We start from the raw sequence: 21,429 nt of genomic DNA, 5'->3' as shown, positions 1-21,429 counted from the left end.
TTAAATCTATATCATCATAAGTACACAAAGGGTCCCACCCCTTATTAATTCCAACGTACCAAAATCCCTCCCCTGTCAATGTCCTATTAATCCCACCATATGGCCCACATCATCTAGGCTAATTCAAATTTTTTTTAACACCAACGACTTACTACTTTTCAAACATACCTCTAAACCTAGTATCTACCATTCAACAACTGGAATAATTTTCAATAGGTTATTAATCTTGCCCAAATTCATTGCCACTTCCAAATGAAATAACCTTCAAATTCCATGGTCAACATTATCCTATTCAGCAACAGAGTTCATGCAGTCACAATAACTGATGTGTAGCATCTAATATGAAATCCAAAGATTAACCATTCATGTCATATTATAGTACTCACAACATTTATGATTGCACCGATCACACACAACCAAAGCATCCATAGCCAACTTATATTAACTATACATATAAAGAGACACAGTACATCGATCATGCAACTTTATTCAAACTTACCTATAACTCAGTTTTATTTACCTATACTACAACATTTATCATTTGATTATCATCCATCAATTGATTTAATGCATTTAAAAGTGACAGGACAACATTCCAATAACGCAATATTGCTCACAGCACCATGCTCTCTTCACTTTCAAGCACATTATTACAATACACATGGATTAAATCTTGGCATTTATCACTTCCACATTTAAAACATCTATTTCATGACTCCAGCAACAATTTTACACGATTTAACCCAATCATTCCACATTCTATCATCATTGTACATGTAGAACATAGTACACATATTCACTTTTATATTTCTTATCTCTAAGAAACAGGAAATAAAAAACATCAGTCACCAATCAAAATTGTACCAGTCTCCAAATAAACTGCCCAAGATAGCATCTAGTTAATTTCAGTCAACTTTAATCCATAAATACACTAACTATTAACCCATAAATAACCACTAGAATAGACAGGAAGGATGCACAATAGAGACACCCTTAATAGGTTAATGAGGCACCACGACAGGTACAAAGGCACTTTGTAATATCACATACAGGCAACACTCATCAAATAACATTTACTCACTACTAAAGCATTCACACCCAAGATGAAGTATGCACCAGCCAACATCCTCACATACAACCCAAATCTAATATACAATCTACCACAAGCAATTATGCACTCAACACAGGATACAACAACATTACATTAGTACAACTAGTCAGTAAGTTGAAGACTAATCTCACATCATACAAAAACACGACCTTTTCTTGTGGCAATTGAGCACGACGAGCAGTGGTGGAATAGAGAGCAGGGAATGAAAGAGCGCCACCTACCAACGAACCTCCATCAACATCCACACCACCAAACGTGCACCGTGAAACCGCAATGTTGAATCGACTGACCGCCACCACTCCTGACGTAAACGCCAACTTCCACGAGTCACCACCCTACCGCAAGCGCCACGAACCCTAGCCACCAACGAACCCACCTCCGCGTTAGGAACACAACAATGGCTTACGGTGACCAACCTCAACTTAGGGCAAAGACAGGGAAGGGGAGAGAGGGATCTCTAAAATTGGGGAGACGAGAGAAGGGGAGAGGGGGAATTCTGAAATTTGAGAATTTGGGGCAAAAAAACCCAAATTTCTGATTTAACCTATAACTGACATTACCGAAGGCCTACATGCCTTCGGTATATTATGTCCACAAAATTTTTCCGAAGGTCTAAAGGCCCTCGGTAAATAACCGTCGATAATAACGCTTTTTCCTGTAGTGACCTTAGTCATCATAAACATAAGCATTTATTTCATAAAATTCATCAAGACAAGCATCCTATCATGTTAAGACTCTAGACACGTCCGGACATAGAATGTATGTAGAGCTGGGGCGGGTTGTGCACTTGTGATGGCCTCTACTACTTTGCAAAGCCATTGCCGAGGGGTTCCACCCGACCATACACAAGGCTAGTCCGTTACCGCGGAATAGACCTCCAGTGATAGCGTCTACCCTAGGACCTCCCACTACTCCCACCACACGCGTCAATCCTCTCTAAGTGAGAATGAAAGACCGTTGGAGTGTTAGGAATAACCCCCCATATGGAAGCCTCTTACATTCATTCAATACACTAACTGATCCCACCGAGAGATCTAAATTTCCGATTCAATCCTACCATTTTAAATCTTATGATATTCCTTTTGGATCAACAATGTACATCATAAACCACTTATAACCATACACTTTCAACCAATCTGGATCACATGAAGATGCATTCATAAATTGTAACCGAAATATTTAAATAACATAACTTACTGGAATGAGAGAAAACATAACAGAAAATATCACCACTGGACGAACACTATTTGGACGAGCGCCAAGAGCCCTTGGGAGGACACTGTTTGAACGAACGTCCAAAACCCATTGGTCGGACACTGTTTGAACGAACGTCAAAATCCCTTGGGCGGACTTTGTTTGGACGAACGCTCAACGATCAAACATGAAGACCGAGCGCTAGCGATCACTAACCAATATCAAGACCGGACGCTTAAGATTCAACCCTAAGAATACAAACTTAAGGCTGAACGCTCACAATCGCAACTAAACCAAGGCCGAACGCCACCAACATGAACGCTCGCTATTACTTATGGACGCTCGCTACTAATTCAACCTCTGACCGAACGCTAATTAAACCATCAACTGAACGAACGCTACTAACCAACACCTGAGCGATCGTTACTAAACCATAACTTGAGCGATCGTTATTTAAACCAATGACCGAACGCTGTTAATATCATCCCCTAAGACCGAACGCTCCCCAGACAAGGACGAACGCTAATCAAACCAACATTTGACCGAACGTCACTCAGCACATGGCATGACCGAGCGTTCAAATCCGACATGGACGAACGGTCAGTTTGCGCATTCTGCAGAATTCTGCAGAATTATGCAGAATTCTGCAGAATGGTAACAGAACCTCCCTTTGACCATTTCTAACCACTTTTCTCAACTTCTTAGACTCTTAATTCTCGTTTTAGACTTAATTAAACTTGTCCAACTGATTCTAAGCATTCCTACTACCATTTTTAAGTGATTAAAGTTCACTTTCAGCTCCAAAACACTAACTTCAACAACTTAGGGACCCAAATTTGATTCTACTACTTGGAACATGTTTCCGACCACTCTTATGTTTCTAACAAGTCACAATGGACTTGTCTAGGCTGCCCAAACAGTCCAGGAACACTGCAGCCTTCATTTACTCAAAATCCCTACCTCACTTCCTCTAAAATGGCCTAAAATTGACCCTAAAGACACTTTATTTCCTTTCTAACAGCACTACCATAGAATTTTCACGCTAAAACAGTTCCAACATACACAATTCCATCATTCTAAGTCATTCCAAACAGTTTATAGACATCAATCACCAAATACACATAACACACACTTCCATACATGCATTTCAAGTTTAGCTAGAACCAAGTTCATGCTTCCACCACAAACCACTACAAATTTTATCATGCATTCACTCCACACAGTAAAATCAAAAGTAGAACTAGCTCCCCTTACCTCTAGTGTAGACAACCAAGCTCAAGTAGGAACCCTAGACCACTTGCTTGCACTCTCAAAATGTTAGAATCACCTATAAATCATCAATTGATGATAGAAAACGAATCTTAGAACCCAATAGAAGCTAGATTACGGAAGAAAACGAAATGGGTTGCATGCAACAAGTTCAATCACATGCTTACAACCCTAGGGCACATGAGAAAGGGGGTTTTCTTACCGGTTCTGATTAGAGAAATTGATCGACTAAGAGCAAGACCCGCAACTTTGTGATCGTTGGGGCAGCACCTAATCGAGAATTTAATGGTTCAGTGTGAAGAAGGGAAAGGGAGAAGATATAGGGGGAGGAGAGAGCTTGCAGGAAGAGGAATGGTTTCTCAGACAAGAGGAATGAGTTAAAAATCAATGTTTCAAAACTAATGTAATTTTATTTTAAAGTACTCAACCTCTCATCTTTTGCCACTTGTCATTCCCTTTTTGCTGACTCAAATCCAAGTGTAACATCCCAAAATACAGTAATCACTATAATTCAGAATTAATTACAATTAACAGTAATCACAAACAGTCTTTGCATTTAAAACTGGATTGAAAAGCCTAACGGCATCAGTACAGAGGACGCGTGTAAACGCATACAATAAAACCAAGAGTGAACGCTCTTAAATACATAAACTAACGTGCACCAAAATACAATCAGAGATGAATGAGACGAACGGCCTTACAAAATAGGTGGCCGAACGTTATAACTATGCTAACATGTACAGCCTAAATCAAACGAGCACTCTAAGGCTCGGCCTTTACTTCAACTTCAACCAGATTGGAGTCGTCCAAATTTTCTTCTTCCAGCATTGCTTCAAGGGATGCACCACCATCTGCTCACATCCACAACGGATGATCATTGCATTTGACAAGACGGAGTATACATGTACAGTAGACAACACAATGGAAATGCAAGGGTAAGCTTATAATATTTAATTTATACAATCAACACATACAGTTACATTTCTAAACACACATACAGCATGTAATTCATCAAATAATAATCATATAAAGGCATATAATAAGACAGACCGTCCGGACTGTATGAACCATGTAGTTACAGGCGTCCTTGCACCCGAGTGGTGTAGTAACTGGGTAACACCAAACAGCTGCCACTCGAGGTAAGTCCGTTCTTACGTCGCCCATGTTAACTTATGGACTAAGGACCTCCTGCCATTCCCACGCATGACTACCCCCTTCTACTTGAAGAGGTGTATCACGGAATATCAGGATGGACCAAGCCAGCATTAACTAACCACAGTCATACCTTACCAATTCAATATTCAATCATATAAGAGACGTTCCTCCCTGGAACGCTCGTAAAAATCCAATTCCAATAATTCGTTCAACATATCATTCGTCCACATTAAACATTTCTCATTTTCACATTTTCATTCTGTGTTCCACTCTCTTAACATTAACGTCATGCATTCTTTACTCAAATAAAACGAACTTATTACAGAACCTTTGATTTCACGTTTCTGAACAAAAGAAACGAACTCTTATTCACTGATGGACATTAAGAATTCTTAAAGAATTTAGATGAGATTGAATTTAGAAGTTCAGAATAATACTTAGAAGATGTTGAGTACAAGAACTTTAGGTTGAATCAAAAGAAATAATTATCTTACAGAATAACTTAGATAAATAACCAGAATATTTAAAGTACAGAAACAACTCTTACTGTCAATGAATGAACGATCAGAAATTTACTTTGGACGAACGTCAATTACGTTCGCTCAGAATTCAATAATAAGGACGAGCGTTCAGTTAGAAACCGAACCCTGCTGTGGACGAACGCTAGGTCAATGACCAAGCACGAATCAGCACTAACGCTGGTTATAACCCAAGCGCTTTATAGGACGAGCGTTTCGGTATAGGACCGAACGCCAACTTTGGACGAACGTTCAGTATAAGGACGAACGCTCTCTAGAACTAACGTTCGACATAAGGTCGAATCAACAATAAGGACGAACGCTCGACATGAGGCCGAACGTCATTGAGGACGAACGCTCGACTTAAGACCGAACGTCACTTATTTATAAAGTTTTAAATATTGATCTATACTGAGCAGAACGAACGCTCATTCACTCAATTGGGGGACGCTCGTTCTCGAGCAGAATTCATTCCAAATGAATGAATTCCAATCTAAGTCATGTTAACCAAAAACCGAACGGTCTAAGACCGTACAGTGACGAACGTCCTTTTAGCAACAGAGAATGATCAGAAAATTTAGATTTTTCACACTTAGCAGAATTTTTCCAGATTTCCATTTTCCAACTTTATACTTCCATTTCAGGTTTAATTCCCTTCAAACATCATCATCATGCAGATTTCAACATTTAAAATCATTCCAACCACACAATAGCCATTCTCCATTCATCCATAATCAACTCAACATGCATTTAAAACAAATTCAACATCAAATATAATTCATACAAGCCGTATCAGTTCATGACAGATTCATCCAAACCAGAATGCATATCAGATATCAGTGATCATTTCTAACAACTCAACTTCATATTTTTCACACATGCAAAACAAACCAGAAATCATATTCCATATCAGTAAACGTTTCTAAATACTCAAACATCATGCTTTCCATACATGCATCTCAGATCATAAATCAAACAGTATAAATTAAACCTATAAACTTCCCTTACCTGATCTAGCAGTGTACTTCCAAATGTTTAGAGTTTCTCTCGTGCTCTCACGACTTTCTATCAGAAGTTCACTCAACCACTTCAACTTAATCTAACACACCAAAAATTTTAACATATCAGACGTCTAACTCATGCATGCAACCAGAATTTTGGTTTGCATGAACTAAATGGAAAGAGGCACAGAGACGAGAACTTACCAGTTCAGTTCTCAATTCTGTTTGGATCCGAATGATGCTCACAGTGCAGGGAAGGTTTCTATGGTGTCTGAAACAAGATCAAAGGTTTGCTGGTGAATTTTCTTAGGAAGAAGATGAAAACAGTTTAGAGAGAGGGCAGAGAATTTTGGAAGCATAAATTCTGAGAAGAAGATGAAGCATGCAGGAGGAAGAGGGAGAGTTTTTCCAGAATTATTTTTCTCTTTCCCCTGCAGAATAAACTCCCATCCTCCAAACGCCACTTGTCTCCCACTAACCTTCTCAGAATGCTCCAACCGTGACACATGGCAGGCGCATGCAGCGGAAAGGTGAGTGCATTTTGACGTGTCACGGTGCATTAAATAGTGATTAGAGATTGAATTAATGTGTACTAATTATCAGGTTCTCACATTCCCCCTAACTACAAAAATTTTCGTCCTCGAAAATTCTAAAGCTTACCAGGGAATAGGTGAGGGTACAACTCCTTCACAGTCTTTTCCACCTCCCATGTTGAGTCACCAGTCTTGGCATTCCACACTACTTTCACGAGATGAACATCTTTGCCTTTGTAGAGTCTGGTGCGGCTGTCTTCCACACAAACAGGTTGCATCTCCAGTGTCCGGTCTGGGCGAATTTGGATGTCTTCTACCTCCAGCACGTGTGAGGGATCAGCCATGTACTTCTTGAGTTGTGAAACGTGGAAGACTGGATGAAGGTTGGACAGTTGAGGTGGTAACGCCAATTCATACGCCACTGCTCCAATCTTCTTTAGAATTTGATAAGGGCCAACGTACTTTGGTGATAGCTTCTTTGGACGAAGAATTCTCCCTACTCCAGTGATAGGATTCAGCCTTAGAAACACGTGGTCTCCAGCAGCAAATTCTAAGGGTCTTCTCCTCTTATCAGCATACGATTTCTGCCTGCTTTGAGACGTCTTCAATCGCTCCTGGATCAGTTTCACTTTTTCTGTTGTTTGCTGAATTAATTCTGGTCCAGTTAATGCAGTTTCACCTTCTTGGAACCAACACAAAGGAGTTCTACACTTTCTTCCATAAAGAGCTTCGAACGGTGCCATTCCTATGCTTGCTTGATAGCTGTTATTATATGTGAATTCAACAAGCGGCAGAACTTCATCCCACACTCCCACATGATCTATAACGCATGTCCTCAACAAGTCTTCAAGAGTCTGGATGGTTCGCTCAGATTGGCCATCCGTCTGAGGGTGATATGCAGAACTCATCTGCAATTTGCTTCCCAATTCTCCTTGCAATGACTGCCAAAAACGAGATGTGAATCTCGCGTCTCGATCTGATATAATGCTTGAAGGAATTCCATGCAATCTAACAATCTCCTTAATGTACAGCTTGGCCAAATTTGTCATGGACATCCTCAAATTAACGGCCAAGAAGTGGGCACTCTTAGTTAATCTATCTACAATCACCCAAATTGAATCATGGTTTCGGACTGTTCGTGGCAGGTGGGTCACGAAATCCATAGAGATGCTGTCCCACTTCCACTCTGGAATTTCCAAGGGCTGCAGTAATCCTCCTGGTCTTTGATGTTCAGCTTTGGCTCTTTGACAAGTTAGGCAAGAGGACACAAAACGTGCAATGTCACTCTTCATACCAGGCCACCAAAATGACTTCCTAAGGTCTTGATACATCTTGGTCATGCCAGGGTGCATTCGAAGACGGCTGTGATGTCCCTCCTCTAATATGATCCTTCTCAGCTCACTGTCATTTGGAACGCACGTTCTGCCCCGGTAACGTAACATGCCATCAGTTCCTGTATTGAAATCCCTATCTTTGTTTGAATCGAGTGCTGTTAATATCTTCACCAGCTCTTCATCCTCTCTTTGCTTCATCCTAATTCTGTCAAACACATCACTGGAAATTCTAAGATTACAGCACCTTATCACATCCGCTCCTAGATCAAATTGTAATCTCAAATCCCTAAAACTCTCCACCAAATTAAACTCTTTCACCATCATAAACGAGACTTGCACTGCCTTCCTGCTCAGAGCGTCTGCCACTACATTGGCTTTCCCAGGGTGATACAGCAGTTCGAAATCATAGTCTTTTAAAAACTCCAACCAACGTCTTTGCCTCATATTCAGCTCCCTCTGATCAAACAAATATTTGAGGCTCTTGTGATCACTAAAGACTTGAAATGTTGATCCGTATAGATAGTGCCTCCAAATCTTTAATGCGAACACAACTGCTGCTAACTCCAAATCGTGAGTGGGATAATTCTTTTCATGGATCTTCAACTGGCGAGACGCGTAAGCTACTGCACGTCTCTCTTGCATGAGCACACAGCCTAAACCATGGTGAGAAGCGTCACAGTATACTTCAAATGGCTTGGACGTGTCTGGAATAATTAAAACTGGGGCGCTCGTCAGTTTCGCCTTCAGCTCTTGGAACCGTTCCTCACACACATCAGTCCAAGCGAATGGATGATCCTTTCTAGTCAACTGAGTAAGTGGAGCCACTATCTTGGCGAACCCCTCTATGAAACGTCTGTAATAGCCTGCTAGCCCCACAAAACTCCTCACTTCTGTGACTGAACGAGGGCTATTCCAATCCAACACTGCTCTCACCTTAGAGGGATCCACTGAAATGCCTTCAGCCGAGATCACATGTCCCAAAAACTGCACCTCCTTTAACCAGAATTCACACTTTGACAGCTTTGCGTACAACTCTTTCTCCCTCAATACGGTTAGTACTGTTCTCAAATGCTCCTCATGTTCGGCATTGCTTTTGGAGTAGATGAGAATATCATCTATAAACACAACTACAAACTTATCCAAATAGGGTCTGAATATCCGGTTCATGTAATCCATGAAGATGGCTGGAGCGTTCGTTACTCCAAATGGCATGCATGACCACGTACTCATAATGTCCATAACGTGATCTAAATGCTGTCTTCTGGATGTCGTCCTCCTTAACCCTTATTTGGTGATATCCTGAACGCAAATCAATTTTTGAAAATACCGTTGCTCCATGCAGCTGATCCAGCAAATCGTCTATCCTTGGCAACGGGTATTTGTTCTTGATGGTCAGCTTATTTAATTGCCTGTAGTCTATACATAACCGAGAGCTACCATCTTTCTTTTTCACCAAGAGTACAGGAGCTCCCCATGGTGATACACTTGGTCTGATGAATTGCTTCTCCATAAGTTCTTCAATCTGTTTCTTAAGCTCGGTCAATTCTGCAGGCGCCATCCGGTAAGGTTGAACAGATATAGGTGCAGCTGTTGTCACCAAATCAATGGTGAATTCAATCTCTCTAACAGGAGGCAATCCTGGTATCTCTTCTGGAAATACGTCCAGAAATTCATTCACAACCGTGCTCTCAATACTGCTCCCCTTGTACATCCGTGCTTCTGCCAACCCCCTTAACTCCTTATCTTCATGCGTCATGATGAGAAAACAGCTTGCACCTTCCATTATATCCTCCTTCAATTGACCGAAAGTTACACCCAAGTATTCTTCATCCTCTTCAGGAAACACTAATTCCTTCTTGCCACAATCAATAATAATATGGTTGGCAGCTAGCCAATCCATTCCTAGAATTATCTCCAAGTCCTTCAAAGGTAAACAGATTAAATTCACCTTATAACTATGCCCCTCTACCACAATAGGACATCTAATGCATACGGTAGATGTCCTAAGCTCTCCAGCCGCTGGTGTTGATACCACCAATTCAAACTGCATATCTCTCTCCACTATTCCCAGCTTTTCAACACACGCCTTCGAGATGAAGGAGTGCGTCGCCCCCGAATCAAACAGCACACAACATTGCATTCCATATAACAAGCAAGTACTGGTGATAAGTGTACCTGAACTTGCTGCTTCCGCACCAGTAATTGCGTACACACGCCCAGTAGCTTGGGCTCGACCACCCCTTCCTTGCTGATTTCTTCCTGCGTTTGGCGGCCTCATCACTGCTCTCCCACCAGAGTTGCACTCATTCGTTCCATGTCCACTTCTTCCGCAACGAGCACAATGTTTTCCTCTCGCCAACTGAGGGCATGATGAACGGTAGTGTGGCCCTCCACACTGAAAACAAGTGATACTACCTTGCTGTCCAGACTGTCCAGCAGGAATCAAGGCTTGAGATCCACTTGTGTTGGCTGCTGGACGAGCGTAAGGGGATCCTCTCTGATTCACACTCCCCCTTGAGACAATTGGCCCCCTTACTGTTTGCTGTTTCTTATACCGTTCCACCTCTGCTAAATTCTTTTCCAGTACCTTAGCCCTCTCCACCATGGCAGGGAACGTTCGGATGCATAAACTGGAAATCACAACCTTCAGATCACTGCGTAGACCATTCTCAAATTTTCTGCACTGCCACTCCTCACTAGTGGCCATTGTATTGAATCGGACAAGGTGTTTAAACTTATTGGTGTATTCTGATACAGACATTCCACCTTGAACCAGTTGTAAAAACTCCACCTCCTTTGCAAACTTTACGCTGTCAGGGAAATATTCCTCATAAAACTTATTACGGAATACTTCCCAAGTAACAGGGCGGTGAGCGTCTACCAGTATGGCCCTTGTGCTCGCCCACCAATGGCTTGCTTCTCCAGTAAATAAATATTCTGTATACGCCAACCTGTTCTCATCCGGACACCTTTTGGCGTTAAAAATCCTCTCCATGTCCCTTAGCCACTGATCAGCCTCATCAGGGAGGCACTTCCCACTGAACTTAGCTGGGTGATGCTGCAGGAAGCTCTCCAAACTCCACTCGGCAGCAGGTTGAGCAGCGTTTGAAGAAGATGCTCCAGGCGCACCTCTAGTTGCAGCCAAGATTTCCATCAACTGCCTTTGCGTGTTTTCAGAATTGACACGCGAGGCCTCCAAGCCTTGCATAGCAGCTTGGTTTTGCTGCATCAAGGTGGCGTTTTGCTCCAGCAACGTGGTATTCTGTTGATGCAATCTTTCCACCACGGTTTCCAACAATCTAGTGTTGTTGGACGTTTCGGACTCATTCGGTTGAGGAGGAGGAGGAAGTCTAGGTGCCATTTGTTCTCTGGATGCAGAGAAAAACAAACGAGCATTAGTTATGTCCAAGAGTTAAAACAATAATAACTCATTAAACATGCAATAAGCACACAGCAAAACACAGTGCACTCATAACCCTACAGTGTCCTTAGAAGAACAAAACTGCTCTGATACCACTAATGTAACATCCCAAAATACAGTAATCACTATAATTCAGAATTAATTACAATTAACAGTAATCACAAACAGTCTTTGCATTTAAAACTGGATTGAAAAGCCTAACGGCATCAGTACAGAGGACGCGTGTAAACGCATACAATAAAACCAAGAGTGAACGCTCTTAAATACATAAACTAACGTGCACCAAAATACAATCAGAGATGAATGAGACGAACGGCCTTACAAAATAGGTGGCCGAACGTTATAACTATGCTAACATGTACAGCCTAAATCAAACGAGCACTCTAAGGCTCGGCCTTTACTTCAACTTCAACCAGATTGGAGTCGTCCAAATTTTCTTCTTCCAGCATTGCTTCAAGGGATGCACCACCATCTGCTCACATCCACAACGGATGATCATTGCATTTGACAAGACGGAGTATACATGTACAGTAGACAACACAATGGAAATGCAAGGGTAAGCTTATAATATTTAATTTATACAATCAACACATACAGTTACATTTCTAAACACACATACAGCATGTAATTCATCAAATAATAATCATATAAAGGCATATAATAAGACAGACCGTCCGGACTGTATGAACCATGTAGTTACAGGCGTCCTTGCACCCGAGTGGTGTAGTAACTGGGTAACACCAAACAGCTGCCACTCGAGGTAAGTCCGTTCTTACGTCGCCCATGTTAACTTATGGACTAAGGACCTCCTGCCATTCCCACGCATGACTACCCCCTTCTACTTGAAGAGGTGTATCACGGAATATCAGGATGGACCAAGCCAGCATTAACTAACCACAGTCATACCTTACCAATTCAATATTCAATCATATAAGAGACGTTCCTCCCTGGAACGCTCGTAAAAATCCAATTCCAATAATTCGTTCAACATATCATTCGTCCACATTAAACATTTCTCATTTTCACATTTTCATTCTGTGTTCCACTCTCTTAACATTAACGTCATGCATTCTTTACTCAAATAAAACGAACTTATTACAGAACCTTTGATTTCACGTTTCTGAACAAAAGAAACGAACTCTTATTCACTGATGGACATTAAGAATTCTTAAAGAATTTAGATGAGATTGAATTTAGAAGTTCAGAATAATACTTAGAAGATGTTGAGTACAAGAACTTTAGGTTGAATCAAAAGAAATAATTATCTTACAGAATAACTTAGATAAATAACCAGAATATTTAAAGTACAGAAACAACTCTTACTGTCAATGAATGAACGATCAGAAATTTACTTTGGACGAACGTCAATTACGTTCGCTCAGAATTCAATAATAAGGACGAGCGTTCAGTTAGAAACCGAACCCTGCTGTGGACGAACGCTAGGTCAATGACCAAGCACGAATCAGCACTAACGCTGGTTATAACCCAAGCGCTTTATAGGACGAGCGTTTCGGTATAGGACCGAACGCCAACTTTGGACGAACGTTCAGTATAAGGACGAACGCTCTCTAGAACTAACGTTCGACATAAGGTCGAATCAACAATAAGGACGAACGCTCGACATGAGGCCGAACGTCATTGAGGACGAACGCTCGACTTAAGACCGAACGTCACTTATTTATAAAGTTTTAAATATTGATCTATACTGAGCAGAACGAACGCTCATTCACTCAATTGGGGGACGCTCGTTCTCGAGCAGAATTCATTCCAAATGAATGAATTCCAATCTAAGTCATGTTAACCAAAAACCGAACGGTCTAAGACCGTACAGTGACGAACGTCCTTTTAGCAACAGAGAATGATCAGAAAATTTAGATTTTTCACACTTAGCAGAATTTTTCCAGATTTCCATTTTCCAACTTTATACTTCCATTTCAGGTTTAATTCCCTTCAAACATCATCATCATGCAGATTTCAACATTTAAAATCATTCCAACCACACAATAGCCATTCTCCATTCATCCATAATCAACTCAACATGCATTTAAAACAAATTCAACATCAAATATAATTCATACAAGCCGTATCAGTTCATGACAGATTCATCCAAACCAGAATGCATATCAGATATCAGTGATCATTTCTAACAACTCAACTTCATATTTTTCACACATGCAAAACAAACCAGAAATCATATTCCATATCAGTAAACGTTTCTAAATACTCAAACATCATGCTTTCCATACATGCATCTCAGATCATAAATCAAACAGTATAAATTAAACCTATAAACTTCCCTTACCTGATCTAGCAGTGTACTTCCAAATGTTTAGAGTTTCTCTCGTGCTCTCACGACTTTCTATCAGAAGTTCACTCAACCACTTCAACTTAATCTAACACACCAAAAATTTTAACATATCAGACGTCTAACTCATGCATGCAACCAGAATTTTGGTTTGCATGAACTAAATGGAAAGAGGCACAGAGACGAGAACTTACCAGTTCAGTTCTCAATTCTGTTTGGATCCGAATGATGCTCACAGTGCAGGGAAGGTTTCTATGGTGTCTGAAACAAGATCAAAGGTTTGCTGGTGAATTTTCTTAGGAAGAAGATGAAAACAGTTTAGAGAGAGGGCAGAGAATTTTTGGAAGCATAAATTCTGAGAAGAAGATGAAGCATGCAGGAGGAAGAGGGAGAGTTTTTCCAGAATTATTTTTCTCTTTCCCCTGCAGAATAAACTCCCATCCTCCAAACGCCACTTGTCTCCCACTAACCTTCTCAGAATGCTCCAACCGTGACACATGGCAGGCGCATGCAGCGGAAAGGTGAGTGCATTTTGACGTGTCACGGTGCATTAAATAGTGATTAGAGATTGAATTAATGTGTACTAATTATCAGGTTCTCACACCAAGTCCTTACAAACGACATCAATAGAAAATAATATTTAAACTGTAATTAATTTTAACTATTCTATCAAAATAATATTGATTTTATAAAATTAAATTAAATTTAAATATCAATTATTTTAAATTAAATTAGATTTAAAATTTATATTTTGAAGAAAATATAATAACTATTCAAACCAAATTTTATAGAAAGGAGTGATCTAAAATGTTATAGGGAATTATTAAGACAAAGATAATAATACTTCAATAATATTTTTTCATAATATTTTAATATTATTTATGTATCATTCTGTAATTGATTTATATTAATATTTATAATTATTATTATTAATTATAAAATAATTTTAAATTAATTATATAATGATACATAAATAAAGTTAAAATATTATTAAAATATCATTTTTAGATTATCGTTATCTTCGAAAGAATATAAGTATTAAGCAGAATTGAAGATTGAGGATTGTGTGGGTGTGGTGTGAGAGATGTGACATGTATGGAAAGCAATGTCGTTGAATAGTGGACATTAAAAGGATGAGATATGTGGGACGGTGGTAGTTGGCTACATCAGAAGGTAGTTTGCTACACCCATTCCTCAACACGAAATGTAAGGACCTGCACGTTCATTTTAATGTTAGTGGTGGGGTAGGGACTTCAAGTGGGCGGCTGCACGTTCACAAGCAGTGGAGAGACTTCCTGTAATGACCGCACGTTCTCTCCCTTTTGGTAGTGTGTTAAGAGATTTCGGCAAGTGTACCGAATCGTTCAAGTAATAAACCGGTAAGACCGGGTATCGTTTTCCCAAGAGACTCGTAATACTAAAGAATTGTGCGATTAACAACTCATATAGACTCAATAACATAACATCAATTTACAAAACAAGTGCAGAAACATAACTTCACAAGTAATTACAAGGTTGGACTTTGGTATTGAAGGCACTTGGAAATGGAAAAGACTAAAAATGGTATGAAATGACATTGTTAAGGTTAGTTTTCACCAATGCACTCTTGTGTATGACCAATTTCATCTCCTCTCTATCAATTTACTAAAGTCAATCCACTAAAACACTCTAGCCCTAATCCCTTAGGTGAAAGAGCCTAGGTTTTCCTTATCAAACTCCAATCCCTTGGACAATCTAACAAGCAAAACCCGCATTAAAGAGCTGGGATCTAAGACAACATGTGAATCATCTTCCATCCCTAGAATCAATTGTTGGAACAATCGGTACCGTTATAGAGTTGCGCAGCGGAATAAAATATTCGGAAAGCGTGTTACGGTCACAAATCAAGTTTTGATGGTTCGTTTTAGAAAAACAATTTTCTTAGAGAAAATTAATCAAACAGTTAACATGCGTAAAAGGTAAAGAGTATAGAGAGTAGAAAAATTGATACACTGGATTTTTATCTTGGTTCGAATCAAAAGATTCTACTTCCAGTCGTTAATCACTATAAATAGTGATTAACCTTTTTCACTAAAAATGGTTTCACAGATTACAACAAATAGTGAATAAAGCAGATAAATAAACCTTCCTTCGACGAACGAACAGGAAGAAGAACACTCTGCCAACTCGAAGAGAAACGCTCCGAATATCGACAAACGAAACGCGAGCTTCTCCTATTCACGAGACCAGGCAGAGCACCTTGCTAACTCGAAGAGAGCTTGCTCCGACTATCGACACACGACACACGAGCCTCTCCTGTTCACGAGACCAAGCAAGGGAACTTGAATTATAGCTTCTGAGAACTTCCTCTGACAAACAGTATTCTACAAGAGCTTCTGTTCAACAACGTTACCTTCTGATTTCTCCAAATCAAAATATATACCAAGTACACTGAATGCCAAAGGACAGCTCCCAACTGCCATGAATAATCGATTATTGTAAGTGATAATCGATTATTCAAGTCCGTTACAGGTTTTCAAAGATGTGATAATCGATTATAGGAAGTGATAATCGATTATTCAAGTATGACTTGTGATAATCGATTATTGCTTAATCATAATCGATTATTGCAGGTTAAAAATGCAAGTTTTACAAGGTTTACAAGAATTTCCTACTACATTTAATTTCTACAACTTGCTTTTAACTAATTCTAATATCTTCTTCAACTAAAACTTCTTGTAGCATCATCAAAACAAATTTCTTCAAGATTTACCAATACTCCTTATTGGTAACATCAATGACCCACAAGGACTCCTATTTCAGTTCTGGGTTTCATCTTACGTCCCCATAATCCATAAAACCCCAAAATCAAGTCATGAACGTCCCCATTACATGCAAGCTTTAAGATCGGAAACAAGAATACTAGCAATTGATAGAAAAGGCATATATATATTCAAATCATTCAACAATTACACAAGAATTCAAAGGCTCCAACTAATCCCAACAAGATGGGTTTGGCTCTCCATTTCCATGGAGAGCCTTTAAGCTTACAAAATGGCCATGGAAGAAGATGAAGAACCCAAGAGGAAGAAGGGAGTGTTCCCACGAACCCTAGCAGCCCTCCAAGCTCTCCTCTCAGTGAAATCGCGCCTCCAACGAACCAAAGACCGTTTCCCCTTCGCGTTTTAGGGTTAAATAGCCACATCAGCAAAAGTCGCGCCCGGCGCCCCCTGTGTTTCGCGCCCGGGCGCGAAACTCACTGGAAAGTCACGCCCGGGCGCCCCATTTCTCACGCCCGGGCGTGAAATTCTCTGGAAAAATTGAAAGTGGACGAGCGTCCTCTTCTCTGCAATGGACGAGCGTCCTCAATCTGGACGAGCGTCCTCTTTTGCATAGACGAGCGCCCACTCGTGCGTTTGTCCGTTCTGGACGAGCGTCCGTTTCTGTCTGCACGGACGAACGTCCAATTCTGCTGGACGATCGTTCTCTGATTGCTTGGCCGAACGAGCGTCCTCTCTGGACGAGCGTCCTCTTCTGCCTGGCTTGAACGAGCGTAATCTTAACCCTCTCTGGACGAGCGTCTTATCTGGACGAGCGTCCTCTTCCACCAGGACGGGCGTCCTCTCTGTTGGACGAACGTCCACTCTGCTTGGCTTGGACGAGCGTCCCTTTCTGCATGGACGAGCGTCCTCTCGTGCTTCCACTCTGGACGAGCGTCCTCTCTCTTTGCTGGACGAACGTCCTAAATCTTGGACGAGCGTCTGCGTGCACATTTCTTGGTCCAGTTCTATAATTTGTTGGAGACTCTTCCAAGCTCATTTTTAGCTACAAAATAAGGGATTATTGATGAAAGTAAATCAAAGTAGCCAAAAACACAATTATTTAGAAAACAAGACAAAATAAGAGGATTAAGCAAGTTATAAGTTAGAAAGGAGTTGATTTTGCTACTAAATTGATGCTTAAAATATGGTAAAATTTAGCATTATCATAGTGGTGGGACTCCATGTTCAGCAATGGTGCAGCTGCCGGTGGAGGGTGAGTCACTCCACTTGGAAGTGCTCCAACCACCAAGGAACACCATCATCTCCTTCGTTGGTGGGCATAGCACTGAGGAGTGGCTGTGGGGAGCACCATTTCTTCCTTCTTAAAGGTAAAAGCCATGGATTCAAAGGGTTTTGGGGGATTCTGAAATTCTGGAGGAGTGAGAGGCTTGCTGCAATCTGGGAGAAGAGAAGGAGAGCTGGGCACTGTAGCAGAGAACTGGAACGGCAGAAGAAGAACTCAGGGATTGATTCAAGGTTTCCAAGGAAGTCTTCAAGAGGTAAGGGGAGCTAGATCCTTTTCTCTGGATTGTATGAACCATGTATGTGTGTACTGAAATCTATGATTTAGTGTCGTTGATGAACAAATTTTGTACTTAGAGTGACTTTATCGTGTATGAATCTGTATGAGTGATGGTAGAATATTGTTGTTGAAGCAAATCTGGGAAGAAGGGGATGAAAATGGGGTTTCTGGGTTCTCTCTGGAAATCTGGTGCGATTCTGCAGAATTCTGCAGATCGCGCGTTCGTCCAATTTGGAAAGCCAAATTGGACGTTCGTCCAAATGGCTCGACCAATTAGTGGTCGGCCAAAATAGCATGAGCGTTCGGTTTTGTGTTAACGAGCGTTCGTTCGTTATCAGTGATATATTAGACGTTCGTCCCAACTGTATACAGGGAACTAGAAATTTTAGGCGTTCGTCCCTAAATTGATATTTACGTGATCTTGAGCGTTCGACATTGGGTATTAGAAATTGCAGTCGTTCGTCCTTGATATGGATTCTTAAGTTTAATCTTGATCGTTCGACCTTAAGTTGATACTTTTAAGTCTGGATCTTTAAACGTTCGGTTTTGGTGTATTAGTAAGCGTTCGGCCTTGGTTAATTATGATGTGAACGTTCGGTAATAATTTGATAGTCTTAAGTTTAAATCTGGAGCGTTCGGTTTTGTTCTGTGAGCGTTCGGTAATGGTTTAATTCTGATTGTGAGCGTTCGTTATAATTAGTATTCTAAGTCTGAATCTTAGACGTACGGCCTTTGTGTATTAGTAAGTATAAACGTTCGTTCTAAGGATGCTGAATTTAACAGTGTTTGATCTTGAGTGATCCGTTTTGGTGTACGGTTGTTCGTAAGCGTTCAGTGTTAGATTGATATTCTTAGGATTTAATCTTGAACGTTCGGTTTAGATGTGTTAGTGTGCGTTCGGTTTTAAATTGATATTCCTAAATTTAGATCTGGGACGTTCGAATGTAAATTGATATTCTTAAGGTTGGATCATGAACGTTCGGTCTTAGTGTATTAGAAATTGTAGCGTTCGTCCCAATAGTGTTTAAATCAATATGGTAATTGGTAAAATAGTGTTCGGCCTAAGTATTAATCTCAGCGTTCGGCCAAATGGTGTGCAATTTAATATTGTACTCGGACTTAGCGTTCGGCCTGATAGTGTAGGATTTAATAACGTTCGTCCAAACAGTGTTCGGCCTGGTGTTTGGTAATTAGCGTTCGTCTATGGTGTTAATAGCGTTCGTCCAATGGCGTTCGTCCAGTAGCGTTCGTTCGGTGAGCAGTGCTCGTCCAAATAGTATTATGCAAATGTTGGGTGTTAAGTTCATTCCTCTTGAATTGAATTATGTGCAAAATGTTTGGAAAATATATACTGTGATGGGATTTATGTGAATGTATGCAATACGTTGGATTTATTGTGATATTTTGGAGGTATCTGGTTATTCATGACTTGGGATAAGGTTTAAAGTAGCAGTATAATTCATGGACGTAATTCCATGATCCTCAAGGAGAGGATACATGGTGGTGTTTTGAGGTTGTATAGAATGATTACATGGTAGCTCAGTTTTGGGGGTCATCCTGAAACTCCAATGGTCTTTCTTCTCATGTAGAGAGGATTGAACATGTGGTGAGGAGTAGCAGGAGGTCCTAGTCTTGGATGCTTCCATATGATCCAAGGTGAGTGATAACGGATTAACCTCGTGATTGTGGCCGGGTGGGAGTGCCCAAAGTTCCACCGGGCGGTAGTGCCCAAAGTTTCACAAGGCGGTAGTGCCAGGGCGGGAGTGCCCAAATTTCATAAAGCCACCACGAGTGCAAGACCCGCCATAGCTCGGTAATCATTCTAGTCCGGACGAGTCGGTCTATAAAGGAACAAGTCGGGGTATAAAGTAACAAGTCTTGTAATGTCAATTTACTATGATTGATGAACTTTCACATGTCGTGTGAGTGTATGAATTATGATTTAATGAGTATGCTTTAATCGTTCTTTTATATGAATCTATGTATGATAACATGTTTTTTATATCTAGCTCACCCTTGCATTGTTTGTGTTGTGTGCTGTTTGGGTATGTTTCTTTGGCGATGATCATCCACTTGGATGGGAGCAGTTGGCGGGGAGGATACCTTAGGAGCAGCTCTTGATGAAGACGGCAGTGCTGCAACCTAGATTTACTAGTTCTTATTTCGTGGACTCGTTTAATTATATTTGTTGTATTTTAAGTTTTAAATTTTCCGTAATTTCCATGGAAAATTCCAATACTCTAGTTGCCAATTCCGTACTATTTAATAAGGATGACTGTAATCCTTGATTAACTCTTGACTGCTTTCCTATATTATGCATGATGACGTCTTTATTATATATGCATGACGTATATAATTGGGATGTTACACGAAACAACCATAAACCCTACAACATCAATAACTGTGAACACATGCTTATATTTCACTGTTAACCCAACATTTTCATATTTTCAATAAACAGTGAACGAATGAGTTTGGAAGGTTCATGTTTGGGAAAGAATGTGTTACATTTGTTATTTTCTGCTGACTCTCCCATCATCCTTCACATCGCACCTTCCTTCAACACATCTTATTTAAAGTATGTTTTTTTTATTCATAGTCTTCAATACTCACATGAGGAATCTTCAACACCCACATGAACACAGTGAGTGATAAAGTTTTCCTTTTCAAAATCATCATTCTGGAATTTAAATTCCTCATATTGGTCTTCTGGGTTTCAAACCACAGACAGTAAAAGGTTGTTTCATTATTTTTATCAAAACTATATTCAAACCACAATAAACCAAGCCAAACCAAATCTCTAAAATATATTACTTTACTTTATCATTACTCAATATATATGATGAACGGTGATGGTCAATTACCATAAATAAAAGTAATAATACTTTCGTTCTTTTTATCTATTTATTCTTACTAAGGTGACATATTAATTCAGAAATAAAATTTATGTCTTTGTTAATCATTGAGCAGTCAATAATTCTTTTAATTCTATATAAAACAGTCTTTTAATTCTATATAAACAGTGATAAATCGGTTGGTTGAATTAAGTAAAATTTACACTAAAAATAATTACAATTCTATGTCATATTATTATTATTTAGGTAATAAATAATCAATATTAATAAATGATTGTCTTTTAATATAGGACATTCAAATAAACACTGAAATATTCTTTGTAGGTAGAACTTTGGTTCGATCGAACAGGAAAACCTTTTTAAAAAAAACTTAACCTTAACCCCAAACTAAAACAACATTGTTTTGAAAT

General features: G+C 40.0%; 1 long non-coding RNA gene across 1 annotated transcript; it reads right to left on the bottom strand.

Annotated features, from left to right (window-relative positions):
* Positions 1–11,344: 11,344 nt before the first annotated feature.
* Positions 11,345–14,176, bottom strand: LOC148202328 (uncharacterized). Its single transcript, XR_015785175.1, has 3 exons — positions 14,036–14,176; positions 13,839–13,929; positions 11,345–12,008 (listed from the first exon to the last, which is right to left on the bottom strand). It is a non-coding gene; the product is annotated as an uncharacterized LOC148202328 (long non-coding RNA).
* Between the last annotated feature and the right edge of the window lie 7,253 nt (positions 14,177–21,429).

This window comes from Vigna umbellata, chromosome 3, assembly GCF_029865625.1.
Source record: "Vigna umbellata cultivar VRB3 chromosome 3, Vumbellata_1.0, whole genome shotgun sequence".
NCBI classification, from domain to species: Eukaryota; Viridiplantae; Streptophyta; class Magnoliopsida; order Fabales; family Fabaceae; genus Vigna; species Vigna umbellata.
Note: the sequence above shows the minus strand (reverse complement) of the source record. Positions and strands in the feature narration are given on the sequence as shown.